This window comes from Eptatretus burgeri, unplaced genomic scaffold (assembly GCF_056783735.1).
Source record: "Eptatretus burgeri isolate ZD-2024b unplaced genomic scaffold, Ebu_testis_v1 Ebu_testis_scaffold_134, whole genome shotgun sequence".
Taxonomy (NCBI): Eukaryota; Metazoa; Chordata; class Myxini; order Myxiniformes; family Myxinidae; genus Eptatretus; species Eptatretus burgeri.
In genome coordinates this window covers 1-24,281 of record NW_028222084.1, presented here as the reverse complement: position 1 = coordinate 24,281, position 24,281 = coordinate 1, and the positions used below count along the sequence as shown (strand labels likewise).

Genomic DNA, 24,281 nt, shown 5'->3' with positions numbered 1-24,281 from the left:
CTTATCGATCCATCCATGACTCCTAACTCGTCACACGGAACTGCTGCCTCATGAGAATCCCGATTTCATGGAATCGTGATGCTCACTCATTGGTGTACACCGCCAGTGATAGCCTATTTATAACTGTGTACACACGTTGATCGCACTGCAGGCAGGACTATGGCGACTAAGCGTAAACTTACAACTAAAACCTCCCAAGAAAAATACGACATTATCCAGTTTTGCGAGGCAAACCCACTGAAGAAAAAAACAGCCATAGCTGAGAAGTTGGACATCAAACGGCAGACATTGAACGATATGTTGAAGAATAAGGGCAAGATGTTTGGACAAGTGGAGAAGATCGTGAGGCCGGTGGTAAGTGTGAAACGCGTGAAATGTGTGTCCTTTGAAGATGTCGATGACGCGCTCATCATCCGGTTTCGGCAAAGGGGCATGATGATGCCGAGACCTTGCCGATGCACTGGATAGACAGATTCAATGTGAGGGATATACACATATATATCTTCAATATTCATTTTCCATTCACTTCGCACTTCAGTAATCTTAAAATAATAATAAATTTATTCTTGAAAAGCGAATAAAGACATGCAATATCTCGCACGGCTTATTCTATTGACATCTTTTTTACTTCCTCGTCCGTTCCAATTTACATCGCCCTGTTGATATCTCCCATAAGTAACCATTTCTTATTGATAACTGACTACTGTATTAATATCCGATTTGTATCTCACTACTGTATTAATATCCGATTTATATCTCACTACTGTATTAATATCCGATTTATATCTCACTACTGTATTAATATCCGATTTATCTCTCACTACTGTATTAACATCCGATTTATATCTCACTAATGTATTAATATCCGATTTATATCTCACTACTGTATTAATATCCGATTTACATCTCACTACTGTATTAATATCAGATTGATATTTTACTACTGTATTAATATCCGATTTATATCTCACGACTGTATTCATATCAGATTTATATCTCACTACTGTATTAATATAGAATTTATATCTCACTACTGTATTCATATCAAATTGATATCTCACTACTGTATTAATATCCGATTGATATCTCACTACTGTATTAATATCCGATTTATATCTCACTACTGTATTAATATCCGATTTATCTCTCACTACTGTATTAACATCCGATTTATATCTCACTAATGTATTAATATCCGATTTATATCTCACTACTGTATTAATATCCGATTTACATCTCACTACTGTATTAATATCAGATTGATATTTTACTACTGTATTAATATCCGATTTATATCTCACGACTGTATTCATATCAGATTTATATCTCACTACTGTATTAATATACGATTTATATCTCACTACTGTATTCATATCAAATTGATATCTCACTACTGTATTAATATCCGATTTATATCTCACTATTGTATTCATATCAGATTGATATCTTACTACTGTATTAATATCCGATTTATATCTCACTACTGTATTAATATCCGATTTATATCTCACTACTGTATTAATATCCGATTTATATCTCACGACTGTATTCATATCAGATTTATATCTCACTACTGTATTAATATAGAATTTATATCTCACCACTGTATTCATATCCGATTTATATCTCACTACTGTATTAATATCCGATTTATATATCACTACTGTATTAATATCCGATTAATATCTCACTACTGTATTAATATCCGATTTATATCTCACTACTGTATTAATATCAGATTGATATCTCACTACTGTATTAATATCCGATTTATATCTCACTACTGTATTAATATCCGATTTATATCTCACTACTGTATTAATATCCGATTTATATCTCACTACTGTATTAATATCCGATTTATATCTCACTACTGTATTAATATCAGATTGATATCTCACTACTGTATTAATATCCGATTTATATCTCACTACTGTATTAATATCCGATTTATATCTCACTACTGTATTCATATCAGATTGATATCTCACTACTGTATTAATATCCGATTTATATCTCACTACTGTATTAATATCCGATTTATATCTCACGACTGTATTAATATCCGATTGATATCTCACTACTGTATTAATATCCGATTTATATCTCACTACTGTATTAATATCCGATTTATATCTCACGACTGTATTCATATCCGATTGATATCTCACTACTGTATTAATATCCGATTTATATCTCACTACTGTATTAATATCCGATTTATATCTCACGACTGTATTAATATCCGATTTATATCTCACGACTGTATTAATATCCGATTTATATCTCACTACTGTATTCATATCAGATTGATATCTCACTACTGTATTAATATCCGATTTATATCTCACTACTGTATTAATATCCGATTTATATCTCACTACTGTATTAATATCCGATTTATATCTCACTACTGTATTAATATCCGATTTATATCTCACTACTGTATTAATATCCGATTTATATCTCACTACTGTATTAATATCCGATTTATATCTCACTACTGTATTAATATCCGATTTATATCTCACTACTGTATTGATATCCGATTTATATCTCACTACTGTATTAATATCCAATTTATATCTCACTACTGTATTCATATCAGATTGATATTTTACTACTGTATTAATATCCGATTTATATCTCACGACTGTATTCATATCAGATTTATATCTCACTACTGTATTAATATACGATTTATATCTCACTACTGTATTCATATCAAATTGATATCTCACTACTGTATTAATATCCGATTTATATCTCACGACTGTATTAATATCCGATTTATATCTCACCACTGTATTAATATCCAATTTATATCTCACTAATGTATTAATATCCGATTTATATCTCACTACTGTATTAATATCCGATTTATATCTCACTACTGTATTAATATCCGATTTATATCTCACGATTGTATTCATATCAGATTTATATCTCACTACTGTATTAATATCCGATTTATATCTCACTACTGTATTAATATCCGATTTATATCTCACTACTGTATTAATATCCGATTTATATCTCACTACTGTATTAATATCCGATTTATATCTCACTACTGTATTGATATCCGATTTATATCTCACTACTGTATTAATATCTGATTTATATCTCACTACTGTATTCATATCAGATTGATATCTCACTACTGTATTCATATCCGATTTATATCTCACTACTGTATTAATATCCGATTTATATCTCACCACTGCATTAATATCCGATTTATATCTCACTACTGTATTAATATCCGATTTATATCTCACTACTGTATTAATATCCGATTAATATCTCACTACTGTATTCATATCAGATTGATATCTGACTACTGTATTAATATCCGATTTATATCTCACGACTGTATTAATATCCGATTTATATCTCACGACTGTATTAATATCCGATTGATATCTCACTACTGTATTAATATCCGATTTATATCTCACTACTGTATTAATATCCGATTTATATCTCACCACTGTATTAATTTCAGATTGATATCTCACTACTGTATTAATATCCGATTTATATCTCACTACTGTATTAATATCCGATTTATATCTCACTACTGTATTCATATCAGATTGATATCTTACTACTGTATTAATATCCGATTTATATCTCACTACTGTATTAATATCCGATTTATATCTCACCACTGTATTCATATCCGATTTATATCTCACTACTGTATTAATATCCGATTTATATATCACTACTGTATTAATATCCGATTAATATCTCACTACTGTATTAATATCCGATTTATATCTCACTACTGTATTAATATCAGATTGATATCTCACTACTGTATTAATATCCGATTTATATCTCACTACTGTATTAATATCCGATTTATATCTCACTACTGTATTAATATCCGATTTATATCTCACTACTGTATTAATATCCGATTTATATCTCACTACTGTATTAATATCCGATTTATATCTCACTACTGTATTAATATCCGATTTATATCTCACTACTGTATTAATATCCGATTTATATCTCACTACTGTATTAATATCCGATTTATATCTCACTACTGTATTCATATCAGATTGATATCTCACTACTGTATTAATATCCGATTTATATCTCACTACTGTATTAATATCCGATTTATATCTCACTACTGTATTAATATCCGATTTATATCTCACTACTGTATTAATATCCGATTTATATCTCACTAATGTATTAATATCCAATTTATATCTCACTACTGTATTCATATCAGATTGATATCTTACTACTGTATTAATATCCGATTTATATCTCACTACTGTATTAATATCCGATTTATATCTCACTACTGTATTAATATCCGATTTATATCTCACTACTGTATTAATATCCGATTGATATCTTACTACTGTATTAATATCCGATTTATATCTCACTACTGTATTAATATCCGATTTATATCTCACTACTGTATTAATATCCGATTTATATCTCACTACTGTATTAATATCCGATTTATATCTCACGACTGTATTAATATCCGATTTATATCTCACTACTGTATTCATATCAGATTGATATCTCACTACTGTATTAATATCCGATTTATATCTCACTACTGTATTAATATCCGATTTATATCTCACTACTGTATTAATATCCGATTTATATCTCACTACTGTATTAATATCCGATTTATATCTCACTACTGTATTAATATCCGATTTATATCTCACTACTGTATTAATATCCGATTTATATCTCACTACTGTATTAATATCCGATTTATATCTCACTACTGTATTAATATCCGATTTATATCTCACTACTGTATTAATATCCGATTTATATCTCACTACTGTATTAATATCCGATTTATATCTCACTACTGTATTAATATCCGATTTATATCTCACTACTGTATTAATATCCGATTTATATCTCACGACTGTATTAATATCCGATTTATATCTCACTACTGTATTCATATCAGATTTATATCTCACTACTGTATTAATATACGATTTATATCTCACTACTGTATTCATATCAAATTGATATCTCACTACTGTATTAATATCCGATTTATATCTCACGACTGTATTAATATCCGATTTATATCTCACCACTGTATTAATATCCAATTTATATCTCACTAATGTATTAATATCCGATTTATATCTCACTACTGTATTAATATCCGATTTATATCTCACTACTGTATTAATATCCGATTTATATCTCACGATTGTATTCATATCAGATTTATATCTCACTACTGTATTAATATCCGATTTATATCTCACTACTGTATTAATATCCGATTTATATCTCACTACTGTATTAATATCCGATTTATATCTCACTACTGTATTAATATCCGATTTATATCTCACTACTGTATTGATATCCGATTTATATCTCACTACTGTATTAATATCCGATTTATATCTCACTACTGTATTCATATCAGATTGATATCTCACTACTGTATTCATATCCGATTTATATCTCACTACTGTATTAATATCCGATTTATATCTCACCACTGCATTAATATCCGATTTATATCTCACTACTGTATTAATATCCGATTTATATCTCACTACTGTATTAATATCCGATTAATATCTCACTACTGTATTCATATCAGATTGATATCTGACTACTGTATTAATATCCGATTTATATCTCACGACTGTATTAATATCCGATTTATATCTCACGACTGTATTAATATCCGATTGATATCTCACTACTGTATTAATATCCGATTTATATCTCACTACTGTATTAATATCCGATTTATATCTCACCACTGTATTAATTTCAGATTGATATCTCACTACTGTATTAATATCCGATTTATATCTCACTACTGTATTAATATCCGATTTATATCTCACTACTGTATTCATATCAGATTGATATCTTACTACTGTATTAATATCCGATTTATATCTCACCACTGTATTAATTTCAGATTGATATCTCACTACTGTATTAATATCCGATTTATATCTCACCACTGTATTAATATCCGATTTATATCTCACTACTGTATTAATATCCGATTTATATATCACTACTGTATTAATATCCGATTAATATCTCACTACTGTATTAATATCCGATTTATATCTCACTACTGTATTAATATCCGATTTATATCTCACTACTGTATTAATATCCGATTGATATCTCACTACTGTATTAATATCCGATTGATATCTCACTACTGTATTAATATCCGATTTATATCTCACTACTGTATTAATATCACATTGATATCTCACTCCTGTATTAATATCCGATTTATATCTCACTACTGTATTCATATCCGATTTATATCTCACTACTGTATTCATATCAGATTGATATCTCACTACTGTATTAATATCCGATTTATATCTCACTACTGTATTAATATCCGATTTATATCTCACTACTGTATTAATATCCGATTGATATCTCACTACTGTATTAATATCCGATTGATATCTCACTACTGTATTAATATCCGATTTATATCTCACTACTGTATTAATATCCGATTTATATCTCACTACTGTATTAATATCCGATTGATATCTCACTACTGTATTAATATCCGATTAATATCTCACTACTGTATTCATATCAGATTGATATCTCACTACTGTATTAATATCCGATTTATATCTCACGACTGTATTAATATCCGATTTATATCTCACGACTGTATTAATTTCCGATTTATATCTCACTACTGTATTCATATCAGATTGATATCTCACTACTGTATTAATATCCGATTTATATCTCACTACTGTATTAATATCCGATTTATATCTCACTACTGTATTAATATCCGATTTATATCTCACTACTGTATTAATATCCGATTTATATCTCACTACTGTATTAATATCCGATTTATATCTCACTACTGTATTAATATCCGATTTATATCTCACTACTGTATTAATATCCGATTTATATCTCACTACTGTATTAATATCCGATTTATATCTCACTACTGTATTAATATCCGATTTATATCTCACTACTGTATTCATATCAGATTGATATCTCACTACTGTATTAATATCCGATTTATATCTCACTACTGTATTAATATCCGATTTATATCTCACTACTGTATTAATATCCGATTTATATCTCACTACTGTATTAATATCCGATTTATATCTCACTACTGTATTAATATCCGATTTATATCTCACTACTGTATTAATATCAGATTGATATCTCACTACTGTATTAATATCCGATTTATATCTCACTACTGTATTAATATCCGATTTATATCTCACTACTGTATTAATATCCGATTTATATCTCACTACTGTATTAATATCCGATTTATATCTCACTACTGTATTAATATCAGATTGATATCTCACTACTGTATTAATATCCGATTTATATCTCACTACTGTATTAATATCCGATTTATATCTCACTACTGTATTCATATCAGATTGATATCTCACTACTGTATTAATATCCGATTTATATCTCACTACTGTATTAATATCCGATTTATATCTCACGACTGTATTAATATCCGATTGATATCTCACTACTGTATTAATATCCGATTTATATCTCACTACTGTATTAATATCCGATTTATATCTCACGACTGTATTCATATCCGATTGATATCTCACTACTGTATTAATATCCGATTTATATCTCACTACTGTATTAATATCCGATTTATATCTCACGACTGTATTAATATCCGATTTATATCTCACGACTGTATTAATATCCGATTTATATCTCACTACTGTATTCATATCAGATTGATATCTCACTACTGTATTAATATCCGATTTATATCTCACTACTGTATTAATATCCGATTTATATCTCACTACTGTATTAATATCCGATTTATATCTCACTACTGTATTAATATCCGATTTATATCTCACTACTGTATTAATATCCGATTTATATCTCACTACTGTATTAATATCCGATTTATATCTCACTACTGTATTAATATCCGATTTATATCTCACTACTGTATTGATATCCGATTTATATCTCACTACTGTATTAATATCCAATTTATATCTCACTACTGTATTCATATCAGATTGATATTTTACTACTGTATTAATATCCGATTTATATCTCACGACTGTATTCATATCAGATTTATATCTCACTACTGTATTAATATCCGATTTATATCTCACTACTGTATTCATATCAAATTGATATCTCACTACTGTATTAATATCCGATTTATATCTCACGACTGTATTAATATCCGATTTATATCTCACCACTGTATTAATATCCAATTTATATCTCACTAATGTATTAATATCCGATTTATATCTCACTACTGTATTAATATCCGATTTATATCTCACTACTGTATTAATATCCGATTTATATCTCACGATTGTATTCATATCAGATTTATATCTCACTACTGTATTAATATCCGATTTATATCTCACTACTGTATTAATATCCGATTTATATCTCACTACTGTATTAATATCCGATTTATATCTCACTACTGTATTAATATCCGATTTATATCTCACTACTGTATTGATATCCGATTTATATCTCACTACTGTATTAATATCCGATTTATATCTCACTACTGTATTCATATCAGATTGATATCTCACTACTGTATTCATATCCGATTTATATCTCACTACTGTATTAATATCCGATTTATATCTCACCACTGCATTAATATCCGATTTATATCTCACTACTGTATTAATATCCGATTTATATCTCACTACTGTATTAATATCCGATTAATATCTCACTACTGTATTCATATCAGATTGATATCTGACTACTGTATTAATATCCGATTTATATCTCACGACTGTATTAATATCCGATTTATATCTCACGACTGTATTAATATCCGATTGATATCTCACTACTGTATTAATATCCGATTTATATCTCACTACTGTATTAATATCCGATTTATATCTCACCACTGTATTAATTTCAGATTGATATCTCACTACTGTATTAATATCCGATTTATATCTCACTACTGTATTAATATCCGATTTATATCTCACTACTGTATTCATATCAGATTGATATCTTACTACTGTATTAATATCCGATTTATATCTCACTACTGTATTAATATCCGATTTATATCTCACCACTGTATTAATATCCGATTTATATCTCACTACTGTATTAATATCCGATTTATATATCACTACTGTATTAATATCCGATTAATATCTCACTACTGTATTATTATCCGATTTATATCTCACTACTGTATTAATATCAGATTGATATCTCACTACTGTATTAATATCCGATTTATATCTCACTACTGTATTAATATCCGATTTATATCTCACTACTGTATTAATATCCGATTTATATCTCACTACTGTATTAATATCCGATTTATATCTCACTACTGTATTAATATCAGATTGATATCTCACTACTGTATTAATATCCGATTTATATCTCACTACTGTATTAATATCCGATTTATATCTCACTACTGTATTCATATCAGATTGATATCTCACTACTGTATTAATATCCGATTTATATCTCACTACTGTATTAATATCCGATTTATATCTCACTACTGTATTAATATCCGATTGATATCTCACTACTGTATTAATATCCGATTGATATCTCACTACTGTATTAATATCCGATTTATATCTCACTACTGTATTAATATCCGATTTATATCTCACTACTGTATTAATATCCGATTGATATCTCACTACTGTATTAATATCCGATTTATATCTCACTACTGTATTCATATCAGATTGATATCTCACTACTGTATTAATATCCGATTTATATCTCACTACTGTATTAATATCCGATTTATATCTCACTACTGTATTAATATCCGATTTATATCTCACTACTGTATTCATATCAGATTGATATCTCACTACTGTATTAATATCCGATTTATATCTCACTACTGTATTAATATCCGATTTATATCTCACTACTGTATTAATATCCGATTTATATCTCACTACTGTATTAATATCCGATTTATATCTCACTACTGTATTAATATCCGATTTATATCTCACTACTGTATTAATATCCGATTTATATCTCACTACTGTATTAATATCCGATTTATATCTCACTACTGTATTAATATCCGATTTATATCTCACTACTGTATTAATATCCGATTTATATCTCACTACTGTATTCATATCAGATTGATATCTCACGACTGTGTTAATATCCGATTTATATCTCACTACTGTATTAATATCCGATTTATATCTCACCACTGTATTAATATCCGATTTATATCTCACGACTGTATTAATATCCAATTTATATCTCACTACTGTATTAATATCCGATTTATATCTCACTACTGTATTCATATCAGATTAATATCTCACGACTGTATTAATATCCGATTTATATCTCACTTCTGTATTAATATCCGATTTATATCTCACTACTGTATTAATATCCGATTTATATCTCACGACTGTATTAATATCCGATTTATATCTCACTACTGTATAATATCCGATTTATATCTCACTACTGTATTCATATCAGATTGATATCTCACTACTGTATTAATATCCGATTTATATCTCACAACTGTATTAATATCCGATTTATATCTCACTACTGTATTAATATCCGATTTATATCTCACTACTGTATTAATATCAGATTGATATCTCACTACTGTATTAATATCCGATTTATATCTCACTACTGTATTAATATCCGATTTATATCTCACTACTGTATTAATATCCGATTTATATCTCACTACTGTATTAATATCCGATTTATATCTCACTACTGTATTAATATCCGATTTATATCTCACTACTGTATTCATATCAGATTGATATCTCACTACTGTATTAATATCCGATTTATATCTCACTACTGTATTAATATCCGATTTATATCTCACTACTGTATTAATATCCGATTTATATCTCACTACTGTATTAATATCAGATTGATATCTCACTACTGTATTAATATCCGATTTATATCTCACTACTGTATTAATATCCGATTTATATCTCACTACTGTATTAATATCCGATTTATATCTCACTACTGTATTAATATCCGATTTATATCTCACTACTGTATTAATATCCGATTTATATCTCACTACTGTATTAATATCCGATTTATATCTCACTACTGTATTAATATCCGATTTATATCTCACTACTGTATTAATATCCGATTTATATCTCACGACTGTATTAATATCCGATTTATATCTCACTACTGTATTCATATCAGATTTATATCTCACTACTGTATTAATATACGATTTATATCTCACTACTGTATTCATATCAAATTGATATCTCACTACTGTATTAATATCCGATTTATATCTCACGACTGTATTAATATCCGATTTATATCTCACCACTGTATTAATATCCAATTTATATCTCACTACTGTATTAATATCCGATTTATATCTCACGACTGTATTAATATCCGATTTATATCTCACTACTGTATTAATATCCGATTTATATCTCACTACTGTATTCATATCAGATTTATATCTCACTACTGTATTAATATCCGATTTATATCTCACTACTGTATTAATATCCGATTTATATCTCACTACTGTATTAATATCCGATTTATATCTCACTACTGTATTAATATCCGATTTATATCTCACTACTGTATTAATATCCGATTTATATCTCACTACTGTATTAATATCCGATTTATATCTCACTACTGTATTAATATCCGATTAATATCTCACTACTGTATTCATATCAGATTGATATCTGACTACTGTATTAATATCCGATTTATATCTCACGACTGTATTAATATCCGATTTATATCTCACGACTGTATTAATATCCGATTGATATCTCACTACTGTATTAATATCCGATTTATATCTCACTACTGTATTAATATCCGATTTATATCTCACCACTGTATTAATTTCAGATTGATATCTCACTACTGTATTAATATCCGATTTATATCTCACTACTGTATTAATATCCGATTTATATCTCACTACTGTATTCATATCAGATTGATATCTTACTACTGTATTAATATCCGATTTATATCTCACTACTGTATTAATATCCGATTTATATCTCACCACTGTATTAATATCCGATTTATATCTCACTACTGTATTAATATCCGATTTATATATCACTACTGTATTAATATCCGATTAATATCTCACTACTGTATTATTATCCGATTTATATCTCACTACTGTATTCATATCAGATTGATATCTCACTACTGTATTAATATCCGATTTATATCTCACTACTGTATTAATATCCGATTTATATCTCACTACTGTATTAATATCCGATATCTCACTACTGTATTAATATCCGATTTATATCTCACTACTGTATTAATATCACATTGATATCTCACTCCTGTATTAATATCCGATTTATATCTCACTACTGTATTCATATCCGATTTATATCTCACTACTGTATTCATATCAGATTGATATCTCACTACTGTATTAATATCCGATTTATATCTCACTACTGTATTAATATCCGATTTATATCTCACTACTGTATTAATATCCGATTGATATCTCACTACTGTATTAATATCCGATTGATATCTCACTACTGTATTAATATCCGATTTATATCTCACTACTGTATTAATATCCGATTTATATCTCACTACTGTATTAATATCCGATTTATATCTCACTACTGTATTAATATCCGATTTATATCTCACTACTGTATTCATATCAGATTGATATCTCACTACTGTATTAATATCCGATTTATATCTCACTACTGTATTAATATCCGATTTATATCTCACTACTGTATTAATATCCGATTTATATCTCACTACTGTATTCATATCAGATTGATATCTCACTACTGTATTAATATCCGATTTATATCTCACTACTGTATTAATATCCGATTTATATCTCACTACTGTATTAATATCCGATTTATATCTCACTACTGTATTAATATCCGATTTATATCTCACTACTGTATTAATATCCGATTTATATCTCACTACTGTATTAATATCCGATTTATATCTCACTACTGTATTAATATCCGATTTATATCTCACTACTGTATTAATATCCGATTTATATCTCACTACTGTATTAATATCCGATTTATATCTCACTACTGTATTCATATCAGATTGATATCTCACTACTGTATTAATATCCGATTTATATCTCACTACTGTATTAATATCCGATTTATATCTCACTACTGTATTAATATCCGATTTATATCTCACTACTGTATTAATATCCGATTTATATCTCACTACTGTATTAATATCCGATTTATATCTCACTACTGTATTAATATCCGATTTATATCTCACTACTGTATTAATATCCGATTTATATCTCACTACTGTATTAATATCCGATTTATATCTCACTACTGTATTAATATCCGATTTATATCTCACTACTGTATTAATATCCGATTTATATCTCACTACTGTATTAATATCCGATTTATATCTCACTACTGTATTCATATCAGATTGATATCTCACTACTGTATTAATATCCGATTTATATCTCACTACTGTATTAATATCCGATTTATATCTCACTACTGTATTAATATCCGATTTATATCTCACTACTGTATTAATATCCGATTTATATCTCACTACTGTATTAATATCCGATTTATATCTCACTACTGTATTAATATCCGATTTATATCTCACTACTGTATTAATATCCGATTTATATCTCACTACTGTATTCATATCAGATTGATATCTCACTACTGTATTAATATCCGATTTATATCTCACTACTGTATTAATATCCGATTTATATCTCACTACTGTATTAATATCCGATTTATATCTCACTACTGTATTCATATCAGATTGATATCTCACTACTGTATTAATATCCGATTTATATCTCACTACTGTATTAATATCCGATTTATATCTCACTACTGTATTAATATCCGATTTATATCTCACTACTGTATTAATATCCGATTTATATCTCACTACTGTATTAATATCCGATTTATATCTCACTACTGTATTAATATCCGATTTATATCTCACTACTGTATTAATATCCGATTTATATCTCACTACTGTATTAATATCCGATTTATATCTCACTACTGTATTAATATCCGATTTATATCTCACTACTGTATTCATATCAGATTGATATCTCACTACTGTATTAATATCCGATTTATATCTCACTACTGTATTAATATCCGATTTATATCTCACTACTGTATTAATATCCGATTTATATCTCACTACTGTATTAATATCCGATTGATATCTCACTACTGTATTAATATCCGATTAATATCTCACTACTGTATTCATATCAGATTGATATCTCACTACTGTATTAATATCCGATTTATATCTCACGACTGTATTAATATCCGATTTATATCTCACGACTGTATTAATATCCGATTTATATCTCACGACTGTATTAATATCCGATTTATATCTCACTACTGTATAATATCCGATTTATATCTCACTACTGTATTCATATCAGATTGATATCTCACTACTGTATTAATATCCGATTTATATCTCACAACTGTATTAATATCCGATTTATATCTCACTACTGTATTAATATCCGATTTATATCTCACTACTGTATTAATATCAGATTGATATCTCACTACTGTATTAATATCCGATTTATATCTCACTACTGTATTAATATCCGATTTATATCTCACTACTGTATTAATATCCGATTTATATCTCACTACTGTATTAATATCCGATTTATATCTCACGACTGTATTAATATCCGATTTATATCTCACTACTGTATTCATATCAGATTGATATCTCACTACTGTATTAATATCCGATTTATATCTCACTACTGTATTAATATCCGATTTATATCTCACTACTGTATTAATATCAGATTTATATCTCACTACTGTATTAATATCAGATTGATATCTCACTACTGTATTAATATCCGATTTATATCTCACTACTGTATTAATATCCGATTTATATCTCACTACTGTATTAATATCCGATTTATATCTCACTACTGTATTAATATCCGATTTATATCTCACTACTTTATTAATATCCGATTTATATCTCACTACTGTATTAATATCCGATTTATATCTCATTACTGTATTAATATCCGATTTATATCTCACGACTGTATTAATATCCGATTTATATCTCACTACTGTATTAATATCCGATTTATATCTCACTACTGCATTCATATCAGATTGATATCTCACTACTGTATTAATATCCGATTTATATCTCACTACTGTATTAATATCCGATTTATATCTCACTACTGTATTAATATCCGATTTATATCTCACGACTGTATTAATATCCAATTTATATCTCACTACTGTATTAATATCCGATTTATATCTCACTACTGTATTCATATCAGATTTATATCTCACGACTGTATTAATATCCGATTTATATCTCACTGCTGTATTAATATCCGATTTATATCTCACTACTGTATTAATATCCGATTTATATCTCACTACTGTATTAATATCAGATTGATATCTCACTACTGTATTAATATCCGATTTATATCTCACTACTGTATTAATATCCGATTTATATCTCACTACTGTATTAATATCCGATTTATATCTCACTACTGTATTAATATCCGATTTATATCTCACTACTGTATTAATATCCGATTTATATCTCACTACTGTATTCATATCAGATTGATATCTCACTACTGTATTAATATCCGATTTATATCTCACTACTGTATTAATATCCGATTTATATCTCACTACTGTATTAATATCAGATTTATATCTCGCTACTGTATTAATATCAGATTGATATCTCACTACTGTATTAATATCAGATTTATATCTCACTACTGTATTCATATCAGATTGATATCTCACTACTGTATTAATATCCGATTTATATCTCACTACTGGATTAATATCCGATTTATATCTCACTACTGTATTAATATCCGATTTATATCTCACTACTGTATTAATATCCGATTTATATCTCACGACTGTATTCATATCAGATTTATATCTCACTACTGTATTAATATCCGATTTATATCTCACTACTGTATTCATATCAGATTGATATCTCACTACTGTATTCATTTTTGAGGGAGATTTCTCTTCAGTATTTATTTCCAATATCTATCTTACTGAAATGATAATTTCCGTTTGAAACATCAACTCAGTTTTCATTTCCGATTGAGATCTCAATTTGATATTTCAATTGCAATTACCATGTGTGAATAAAACTAGAGTTTGTCCTGTGTGACAAAACGCATTTAAACCAGATTCATATTGAGAGCATGAATATTCCAACTCTTAGCTGAGCACTTTTCAAACAAGGGGAATATCCGTTGTCAAGAAGACGGCATCATGGTCAGAGAAATATACATCTTGAACTTCAGTAAAAATTTAATTTTGATCGGGAGACTGTTTATTGAAGTATACATGATCAAGGAGGGATCCGTAATCAGTAGTAGGTTTTGTGACGAGTTGGTCAAATCCGTAATTCTTCATCAATTCAGTGCACTTGGACCAAGCATTTTCCAGCAGATTATCATTGAAGTCTCCAAGAATGACTGTTGGCGCATTCGTTGGTAAAAGCAACAGCAGAGTCTCCATCTTCTCAAGAAATGCACCCATGGACATAGAGGGACTTCTGTACAATGCACATACAACAAGGCGTGACTTCTCTGGTGTTTGTACGACAACGACTTTTGATTTGAGCTGGTCAACTTTGATCACTTCCAAAATTGATGTCGTGTAGTTTGTGCTCCTCTGCGGCCATTTTTCTCATATCTTCCCTCAATTCGCTTCACCGGCACAGAATCTGGGTACTCGGTCTTCCATTGACTAGCAGATATTGTTTGCTTTCCAACGTTGACCAGGACTGTGATGACCTTGCCCGTATCGTTCGTTCTTACATGTGTGACACATCCCATGACACCATTGACCAACCCATCCAGCGTGTCAACGTTGTATGTCAGCATGACTCTTGAGCCTCTCGCCACTTCAAGTACTGTGTGCAAGCCACCAGTGTCAGACCGTTTGTCAGATATTGATTTCACTTCTCTCAAGTCGATCAGACCGGTGCTGTCGTTTTGACCATCGATTGCGCGGATCTGAATTTTTTTCTTTTCCTGCGCCGCAGTCTTCTCCAAATTTGTTTTTGTTCCAGGCATCAACATCTTTGTTCAAAGCAAATACGTGAAGTGCGTCACTTGGATGAGATTCATCTGACTCCCTGGACTTTAACATTTCCATGTCACTTTCAGTACACTCGTTTGTTCTCAAACGACAAAGGAGTTCAGCAAACTCTTGGTCATCTTTCTGCCTCATCACTTCGTTAAATTCATGCAGCATGAAATGATCTTTCCACAACGAACCATGCAAATTGCCAGTCGGATCTCTTGTTCGTGCGTAAATGTGTGGCTGACCAACAGGTGGAAGCTGGGAAAGGTCTCCAAACAGCAAGGATGCAAACATTTCCAAACAACACAGAGTCGTCTACGACACCCTTGATCTCTGTCAAACGTTTGTGAATGTCAAGCAAGAAATTTGATCCAACCATGGATACCTCATCTATGATCAGCAGCTGTAGATTTGCAAGACTGCTTCTCAACGTATTCAGTTTGCCCGGAGATAGCGGCTCAGCCGCTGATCCATATTTTTTTTACCCGGAGCAACAAAGCACTATGAAGTGTCTGACCATTGATGTTTAACGCAGCTTCACCTGTAGGAGCTGTCAGCAGAACTGTAGTATCTGTGGGGCTAATGGTATATGACAGTGCAAGTAATTTCTGTGTATCAGATTGTATCAGACGGATCAGATGCGATTTTCCGACGCCACCAGGACCACTGAGGAACACCCGATATGGTTCGATTTTCTGGCCAGATTTCATTGCTGCAACAGCACGTTTGCACCAGTCCCTGTGAAACATGACGATTTCTCGCTGTTTTTCGTTCAAACTTTGCATCATACCGAGATTGGGAGTAAGAATAAGTTCCCCCAGTATGTGATTGCCCCGCTGTAACCTATTCCGACATTTTTTGCATTTATAAGCGAAACAAACGTGTCGAGCAGGCAGATGCCCCACCTCCAAGGGTGACGGCGGGCGAAGTCACGCCCCTGAGGATCATGATTGATGAGCATGATGTCAGAAGCTTGTCAGATGTGTGCAGCTGGCAGAGGCCCCGCCTTCCCGGGTTTTGTGCGATCAATCCACGCTCCAGAGGAGAAGACGAGGTTCGGTGTGATGTCAGAGTAGAGTTTGGAGGAGGAACGGTTGAGTGCAGAGTAAACGTCGGACAGAGACAGCGTAGCTCGGAGATGGCCTGTAAGAACAGGGCTTTACAGCTGGCTTTCCTTTGACACATGAAGAAAATGGCACGATTCTCGTATTCGTGCTCAGGCGAATTGACTCGCACGGTGAAGCAAGGTGCTGGCCACTGACTCTTGCTTGGGAGGTGAGGAACGGACCCTGATCCTCGTGTATGTCAAATGGTGGGTCGGTGAGGACGATCGATGCACGAAGCAGCTGCACAGGGTCTCTGCGCCTTGGTGTTGAATACCACTCACGATTTGCCTGACGTACATTTGTCCTGCTGCGAGGGAGCAGCTTGACGCCATTGTGCGTGCGTCTCCGCGTGCAAATTGAAGCACCACAATTCCAAGTTCCACAAAGCACCATCTCTGGGCCAAGCTCAGTGCAAGAATAAAAGGAGGGATTTTCGTTTGTTTTGGTTCTCCTTGTCTGTATTTTTGTCTGTGTCGAGGTGCCTCGGCTTGGAGTTTAAGAATGAGATTGAACAAACTGAGGATTTGGTTTCACAGGCAGTTGAAAAGTGGAACAAACAAGTGGATATGAGTGGTGAGGCTGGATTTGTGCAATTTCACCATATGTAGATCAGACTGCGTACACCTTGCAGAAACTTGGAGGGATAGAGCATGGAAAGGGCAAAGGTTGATGTGTCGTGTGTGCTTTACCCTTTTGATTTGGGGGGTTTACAGATGTTACCTGTAGCTTTGTTAGTGGCTTTGTTAGTTAGTTAGTTAGGTGGCTTTGTTAGTTTCTGTTCTGCCTTTTTACACGGTTTAAATACCAAGGTTTGTCACAGTAATTTTGACATTACTCAAGGCCTATGAGTGAGCTTTCTTCCCGATTATCAGTTTCTGCAATGTGGAGTCTGTATTTGTTTTGCATGAATTTCTGGAGTATATATATATGTCACATACATTTTCTGAAGACATCTTCAAACCAAATTTGAAACAAGAGGTTTCAAGATGACTTTCACGTATGCTGCTACTTCCAATGATGTACAAGAAGCATCGGCACAGGAGGAGGTCATTCGGCCCATCATGCCTGCGCCACAACAACCCCAGACTTTTTCCCCAAGGCCAGCCACCCTTTCCACCCACCTTGCACACACAGCCATTTGGAGTGAGGACAAGTGCCCGATGCTCACTCCCAATGTGAATATGTGATACGCAGTTGTCTCCTAAGGACAGCATGCATCTCCATGCCTGTCTCGTGTAGGCATTAGAGTTTATCGCAGATCAAAATCCCCCAAGACTCCACGGCTGTCGAACAGACGGTTCATTGATGAATACAATGAAAGGAAAGATATTCTGTAGAATCCCCTGAGTAACTTTACTTGATATGAAGTGTCTGTAAAATCTTCTGACACCTTGGCTCTATTTGTACACAGGTGTGGTGTGGCGACTATCGACCTGAGTTTGCCAGTAATGCCATTAAAACCGATACACACAGCCCTGGACGCTTCCGGTGAGTGTCTTTTTCATAGATATACATTCACTGAATTGTCCACAAATCACTATACACTTCCATGTTACCTCTCACAGCATTGCCAGTTGAGGCTCTGTTTTCACCAAAGCATTTGAAATGTTTGTTTATTTATTTTGTGAAATTGATAACTATTCACAATTGCCTCCTTTTCTCCTGTCCACAGTGTAATCGGTACTTTGCAGAACTTTGAAGAATTTGCAAAGGCTTTTGGCTGCTCTTCGAAGAGTTATATGAATCCAAAAGATAAATGTCGTGTTTGGTAACTCGCCAGGACTTTCGGAAGATATGTCACAGCGACTGGGAAATAGTGTCACAAATTAGCACGTCCCACCACCCCGGAGATCCCCATTTCTCCTTTCGGATTGTCTTTATTTCAACAGAGCTCACAATGAAACGTCTGTTGCTGTGCAGATGAGGAATTGTGGTACAGGTTTCACTGTGCGACAGGTGTATATTGTATATTTACGATAGACGACATCACTTTCAAGATATGTTACAAATCAGCATTTTCACTTGATGGATAATGTGCCTTATTCAGTCTGTCTGGATTTTCCTTCCATACCACCAAAAAAACAATTTTAAAGCATTTTTGGGGTCTGAAAATAACATTGAGTTGGGATAATACTAAAAACTTTGAGCAGCTTTAAGAAATATGATTTAATTGATGAATCAAAGAACAAAGGTTTCAAATGACGCATGAGATGCTCGCTTGGAATTTCCACCTTTTAGCCACTTGGAAATACTTTCAGGCAAACCTCACTGTGGGTAAGAAGGGATTGAACACATGAGAAGTGAGAAGGGGATTTTTTTGTTCAAAGGTTTTAAAAAAATTAAAATTGGTAAATATTAGGAGATTTAATGCTTTCCTTAACGTTATCATTTTACCTTGTCGAACTATAAGTGGAAAACGAGTGACATTTCTGTTAGAAGCAGGTTTCTTTGAAACTTCTCACTTGACCTTTTAGAATTTCTTGACCTTTTGCTAATGATATAATTTATCATGGGTATGTCTTAATTTTGGCTGCTGTTAGTTATTATTAACTATTATTATTTTTTATAGCTATTTTACATAGCTATTATTAACTTTAACTGGTTTGTGGGGTGTTCAAAAGGTATTCCGACCAAGATACACGGTTGTCTACAACAACAAAACAACAAGCATTTTTACGGCCATTTTCCCTGCGAAAGTGGGGGTTATCCTTGCGGGCCCCATGACAATCTTCTCCACTTTACCCTATTTTCTGCATCTCCCATTCTTAATCCCCTTGCCCACATTTCTTCTTCCACCACCTTTAGCCAAGTTTTTCTCGGTCTTCCCCGTCCTCTACTTCCTACTACACTCATTTCCAACACTTCTCTCACCCAGTCACTTTCATCCTTCCTCAACACATGACCCAACAATCTCAGCCTGTTTCTCTTCACAACATCCATCACAGGCTCTATTCCCATCATATTCTGCAAGTCATCATTTGTCTTCCTTTCTCGCAACGATACTCTGCACATCCACTGAACCATTCGCATTTCCACCCTTTCCAGCCTTTGCTGCTGCTCAATGTTCAGTACCCATGTCTCAATTCCATAAAGCATTGTACTGCTCACACATGTAGCATACACCTTTCCCTTCAGCTTTTCCCGCAGAATCTGATCCACCTTCTCCATTCAGCATGTCTCCTCAAACGGTTGTCTTAGAAAGCCAAACTTTACTGGATTTTAAAAAAAAACAAATGTTTGTATAATTAGCAAGTTATATTTTCTCAGTAATTATGTATCCTTGCACATGGTGTTTCAAAAGTCTGGAATCATAAGGATATGTATATATATATATATATATATATATATATATATATATATATATATATATATATATATATATATATCCAAAATATATAATAATATGTGTGTGTATATATATACACATATTATTACAATTGTATTTTAATAATCGCTCAAATTGCAAGCCACCGACAGGCACCATACATTTGTCAGTTCTTATACGGAGATTTCTTTGAACATTTCTCAACATCGACAAATCGATTTGAGAACATTAGTTTCCGATTTCATTCTTCAGATCTTAAAGAGTATCTTGTCTTGTGATTTCAAGTGTGACCAAAGAAAAAAATAAGTTAGGTGTTGCAAAATCTGCACGATGTGGGGGCCATTCTATCGGTCCACAAAGTCATATCCACCTCAAAAAAAAATTTTTTAAACATTTTCTGTGATTCCAGACTTTTGAAACACCTTGTACATTTAAAAAGTAAAAACGTTGCCATTTGTGAGCATCTCATTCCAATAGCTTTGTGAATGCCCTGTGTAAATATGGGCCTGAGTGGGGGAAATTATCATCAGAAACATTGTCGTCATCATTTATATATTATTAGCGCCCGTTGGACTCAGTCCGAAATGGGGGCTTATGGATTTGGTCTCGATTTTTGTGTGTGTGGGTGTGTCTCGGACATGTATGGACCGATTATATTCATACTTTGCAACAAAGACAACACATGATGGTGCACAAATGTCTGTCATAAAAAAAAACAATCAGATCCAAGATGGCCGACTGGCAGCCATTTTAGTTTTTTTTTTAAACCCGATGTTGAACGCTTCCTCAACCATTTCTCGGACAAGCATTTACCGATGTTGTTTAAACTTGGCACACAGATAACTAATGATGGATTACATAAGCATGTCATTTTTTTTCGACTTCGGATCCAAGATGGCCGACTGGCGGCCATTTTGTTACTCAAATGTGCCTCCAACCATTTCTCCGGCATACATGGTCCGATTTTGTTCAAGTTTAGCAACAGCACAGCACGCAATGGCATACACATCCACTTAACTTTATTTTGCGATCTGATAAAAGAAGGCTGACTGGTAGACAGGCAGCCATTTTAGTTGTGTGGAAATATGGGCTTTCCCTTTCACTCCATACAGCAAAATTACTAAAGGAATGGGGGCTCTGACATTTTATGTCTTTTCTTACTTGTTTTATGTAATTATGCTGAAATATTTTTTGTTTTAGCTCCCCAAGCTTGGAGGCAGAGTCCGGTAACAACCTCATGGCATAAGCTCTGTTTGGGATCTAGTGTCTTTCTCAGGTAAGATCAAGGCAGATAGTGAGAACCAGAAGCTTGAATGAAAGGACTTCTTCCAGGAGATTGTTGAGAAAGTGGATGGGGGGGTTCCAAATGGTCCCTTCTGAGAGACATAGTGAGAGTATGAGATTTGTCTGGATTGAAAGGCATGTTCCACGTGTTGGACCAGGTTGTGATTTTATCCAGATCTGCAGAGAGAGAAGAAGTTGCTTGCCAGTGTGACGGATGACAGATGGGACGGCAGAGGGTAGCGTCATCAGCAAAGAGATAAAGAGGATTTTCCAGGGAGTCAGAGAGATCATTGATGAAAACCAGAAAAAGAACAGGGCCCAGAACGCCCTGCTGATTAGTCTGGAGTTGCATGGATCTGTTTTTTCACCTTTTTTATGCAGGGTGGTAATGTTTGCTGATTTCCAAGCAGATGACAGTGAACAAATGAGAGGGTGAATAGAACAGAGAGAGGGTGAGCAAGAGCAGAGGAGCAAGGTTTTAGGACACGTGGGCTGATGCTCTCTGGACCGGTTGCAGAATCCTCGTCGAGGTTTGACAGCAAGTTCTCCACCTTGGCAGGAGAAAAGGACGCAGAGTCCAGGGACAGCTGTGTGTGACTGGGTAAGGTGGGTACAGAAAGTAATGGGTTTCGGACACAGGATTTAGGTGCGAACACCGAGTTTAGGCATTCAGCGTTTTCACGTGCGGTATCAGCAGTGTGGCCCTTTGAGGTAAGGGAGGGGATGGAGGGGGAACATACACTAGAAACAGATTTGATTAGACGCCACCAGGATTTGGAGGAGGGAGAGAGGTTTGAGAGTTCAGACTTGAGATTAGAAAGATGTTGTTTTCTGGCTCTCCTGAGGGTAGATACACACTTGTTCCAAGCTTTATGGAATGAACTGAGATCTGGGAATATGAATTTGTTTTTACCACTGAACCGTTCCCGTGCACACCATGAGTACAACCATCAGTTTTCAACTCATTCTGTCCAGCGCTTCAGGAGTGTATGGAAGTTAAACAAAAGGATAATTTGGATCCCTCACCCCCACCCTGAACTCCTTGGATTAAAGGGTTTTTCTTCCATTCAAAACCTTGCAGGGAACACACCCAATTCAACCACCAGTTTTTGAGTCATTCCATCCAGCGGTTCAGGAGTGTATGGAAGTCAAACAAACATACACTTCTCAAATTCCAGTGGCCTGCAAAAGTATTCACCCCCTACCAAGAATGCCACATTCAGATAAATTACAAATAATGTAGAAACAATTTCTCCAAAT

At 32.7% G+C, this 24,281-nt stretch overlaps 1 long non-coding RNA gene across 1 annotated transcript; it reads left to right on the top strand.

Moving 5' to 3' along the window:
• Positions 1 to 18,587: 18,587 nt before the first annotated feature.
• Positions 18,588 to 20,770, top strand: LOC147007492 (uncharacterized). The gene is made up of 2 exons (XR_015054150.1): positions 18,588 to 19,900; positions 20,085 to 20,770. It is a non-coding gene; the product is annotated as an uncharacterized LOC147007492 (long non-coding RNA).
• The last annotated feature ends 3,511 nt before the right edge of the window (positions 20,771 to 24,281 follow it).